The 3,923-nt window shown below is 28.4% G+C and overlaps 1 long non-coding RNA gene across 1 annotated transcript; it reads left to right on the forward strand.

Moving 5' to 3' along the window:
• LOC144997559 (uncharacterized) lies at nucleotides 1–1,086 on the forward strand. The gene is made up of 2 exons (XR_013659849.1): nucleotides 1–266; nucleotides 620–1,086. It is a non-coding gene; the product is annotated as an uncharacterized LOC144997559 (long non-coding RNA).
• Nucleotides 1,087–3,923: the final 2,837 nt, after the last annotated feature.

Raw genomic sequence — 3,923 nt, forward strand, 5'->3', positions numbered from 1 at the left:
ACCTTTTCTTTGTACCTCCCACCAGATTTACACAACTGGAAGAAAAACCCTCGAATATCTCCATGGCAAGACGCTCCAAATCCAAGGACTCAACGAAGCAGTCTCTGTCTAATTCGTCAAAGAAGGAACATGTCCACGAACAGGAGGAAGAAGATGAGGAGAAACTCAAAGCCATTTCAAGTCCTGTTGGTTCTGATGAAGATAAAAACGCCACCGCCACGGTTGACGCCATCGGCGAGGAGCTGGACGAAGATGAAAAGTTTGAGGTTTGCTTTTTTGGATTTTAGGCTTGTAGTCTGATTTTTGTCTCTTTTGTTGCTGCATGTCTGGGTATGAAGTATTTATTGGTGTTTTATGATACATTGTGGTTCGATTTGATCTTTTGGTGTGTTAGGGGGTGTGGTTTTTAGGGTTTTGGTTTGATTTTTCAGTGTAGCTTCAGTTTATGCATGCATTTCCTGCGAAAATGAGAGTATACTTATTCAAAACCCTAAATGTGATATTTTAATGGTTTTTTATTTTTTTGTTTGAAAAATGAAAACGAGATTACCTTTCAAAAACCCTAAATGTGATATGTGCTCAACGATCAAGAAACTCTCATTTCGTATTGAATTTTCAGCCTTCTCCACACGGATGTAACTTTTTCCGGTGGATTGACCCACCACTAAATGAACACTACAGAAGTACGCTATGGAAACTAAAAAAGCGAGGTGGATTTTAAATCAACTGAAGTCGAACGCCTGAAGAAGAAAGTGTTGAAGCTGACTTTAAGGGTTGCTGACGAGGAAAAGGCAAAGTTGCAGCTTATGGAGGTTATGGGAGAGGTTCAAAAATTGAAAAGTCAACTCAAATGGAATCTTATGTTTGTCATAGGTAGTGTCGTATATAGTTTTGGTTGGGGATAATTGGTTGTTTGGTGATGTTACTCATATGCAGGTTGGTAGACGATGAATCCACTAGTTTTAGAAACACATTTTGGGTATGGAAACATGTTGATCGTGTAGGAATGTAGGGTATGTATTGCCAAAAAAGAAGGCCTTTTTGTGTACAATCCTTAATTATATATAATGAAAAATCTAGGGATCATGCTTAAAGAATCCATGTTCTGTACTATTGTCTTGATTATTATATTGCTATATAAATTGAGACTAGTTGTGGTTCACAATTTAAAAAAAAAATGCCACATTTTGTTGTTTCTTTCACACATTGAAAAAAACATTATAGTGAAATTGTAAAATCGGCCGATTACCAAAAAGTGCAGTTTGTGTCTAAATTTTTAGATATGGTTATTCCAAAATGAAAATACTATTTTAGGTTAATATTATAAAAGTTTTTAAAATTTTAATGTATAATTGGAAAAAGCCCTGATATTTTTTTTATTATGTTGTGATCACAACTTTCTTGTAGAATTATCATTCTAACCCATTTAACGAGTTCCATGGTTAATTTGGTTAACTTTTTTTGCAAAATTAGTCCTAAAAAGTTCAAATTTAGTCCCTAAAGTTTGAAAAAATTTACACCACATGGTTTTTTAACTTTATTTTTCGTTTTTTGTATACTTTATTTATTTTGGGTTTTTTTTATAAATATATGTATATTTTTTATTTTCTTTATATATACTTTATTTACTTTCAGTTTTTAACTTTATTTTTCAACAATTTTTTTTAACCTTTTTACATTTTGTTTTCTATTTTTTAATGTATATATAGAGTATATTAGAGTTTATTTTAGGTTTTTTCATATTCATTTTTGTATTATATTTTACGTTTTTCACATTTTTATCTTTTTATTTTTTTTTTCTATTTTTTGTTTCTTATAGTTTTTCTAAGGTTTTTTCATATTACAATTTTTCTTTTCTATTTTTTTCTTCTTATTTTAGTTATTTATGGTTTTTTTTAATGTTTTTATTTACTTTGATTCAAGTAAACGAACTTGAATTCAATATAAGTTGCTATAACAAGATTTTTTTTTATAAAGATCGACTGTTATTATTATTATTATTTTTTTTAGTCTATTATCAAATTCAAAAATATTATCATGAATTTAATCTATTGATATCACATATAGAAATATGATTTAATTTGCAAGTTATATAACACATTGAAACACTAATTCTAAGTAAACATTTTTTTTAATTTTCATTTTTTTATAACATAAATATAATAGCACTAAAGAAAAAAAAAGAAAATAAATTGGATCGAAATTACAAATATAAACATAGCTACTTTATTTACTTGAATAAAAATAAAAAACAATTACAAAACTATAAATTATCAAAATTGTAATACACTCCAATATATTAATACATTTTACATTTTTTGAAAAATGTCAATAAAAAGATAAAAATACAAAAAAAAAAAAAAAAAAAAAAAAAAAAAAAAAAAACAAATAATTGGAAAACATATAAAAAAAAAAAAAGATGAAAATATATATATATATATATATATATATATATATATATATATATATATATATATATATATATATAATACGAAAAGAAATGTGAAAAAACCTAAAAAAAACTCTAATATACTCTATATATACACTAAAAAATTGAAAATAAAAGGTAAAAAGGTTTTAAAAAATTGTTGAAAAATAAAGTTAAAAAATTAAAATAAGTAAAATATATATATAAAAAAAGGAAATAAAAAATGTACATATATTTATAAAAAAACCAAAAATAAATAAAGTATACAAAAAACGAAAAATAAAGTTAAAAAACCATATGGTGTAATTTTTTTCAAACCTCGAGAACTAAATTTGAATTTTTTAGGACTGATTTTGCAAAAAAGTTAACCAACTTAACCATGAAACTCGTTAAGTGTGCTAGAGTGATAATTCTGCGAGAAAGTTGTGGCCACAACAATAATAAAAAAAATATCAGAGCTTTTACCAATTACGCGTTAAAAATTTACGGCTTTTATAATATTAACCCTACTATTTTTGCCTTCATGATTTTCTTTTTCATTTTTTTATTTGTTTAAATATTTTTATAATAATAATAATAATAATAATAATAATAATAATAATAATAATAATAATAATAATAATAAAACTAAACAAAAACTAAAACCCCTAATAAACATGTCTCACCTTAACCTATTTATTTCTTTTCTAATATACCAACTTCATCTTTTCTCTTTCTTTCTCTTCTCTTTCCTGCTGGAGCACCACTCTCGACAGTTATTGTCGACCAACGCCAACCACTTGCAACCACTGGCTACCTTCTTGTTGGAAGCCACCATAATTCTCGTCGGGAACCACTACCATCATTAGAAACCACCAAAGTTGTCAAATACTCCAACCACCTTCATCGACACCATCGGGGAGGAGTATCGCCACCGTTAACGAATTTAGTGATGGGTTTTATACAAACAATCTTATGTGTGCATGCAACCCTAGATTTTGATCTATGTTTTCACTATTAGATACACAACATTATGAACACATGAATAAAACCCTAATGTAGCTTGCTATTTTCGAAATTCATATATAAGGTTAGATCACATACCTCTTGTTGTTATATTGCAATAACAACTTAAATCTTCAAACCCTAAGTCTTGAAAGCAAGCACCACAAGTGTAGTGCCTCTAATGGCTCACAAACACCACAAGCAATTAGAGAGGCTAAAGAGAGAGAAGGGAGGAGGTAGAAATCGGCCTAGGGATCTCTTAGAATCAAGTGGGACAATTTCTTAAGGCCTAAGGATCTTTATATAGGGTTGAGATTAGGGTTTCAGTCCTTATCCTTATCTAGTTGCTTGCCCACCAAGCAATCACAAGATAAGCCTTGATAACCCTTATCTCTTGGACCATATGGACGATTTCAAGGATATCCAATCCCTTGAATTCATCCATCCTTCTACAAGGATAACCATTGCCCTATTTTGTAACTATCACATAATTACAATTCAGTCCCTCTAG

This window comes from Lactuca saligna, chromosome 5 (assembly GCF_052625555.1).
Source record: "Lactuca saligna cultivar CGN05327 chromosome 5, ASM5262555v1, whole genome shotgun sequence".
In the NCBI taxonomy this organism is placed as follows: domain Eukaryota; kingdom Viridiplantae; phylum Streptophyta; class Magnoliopsida; order Asterales; family Asteraceae; genus Lactuca; species Lactuca saligna.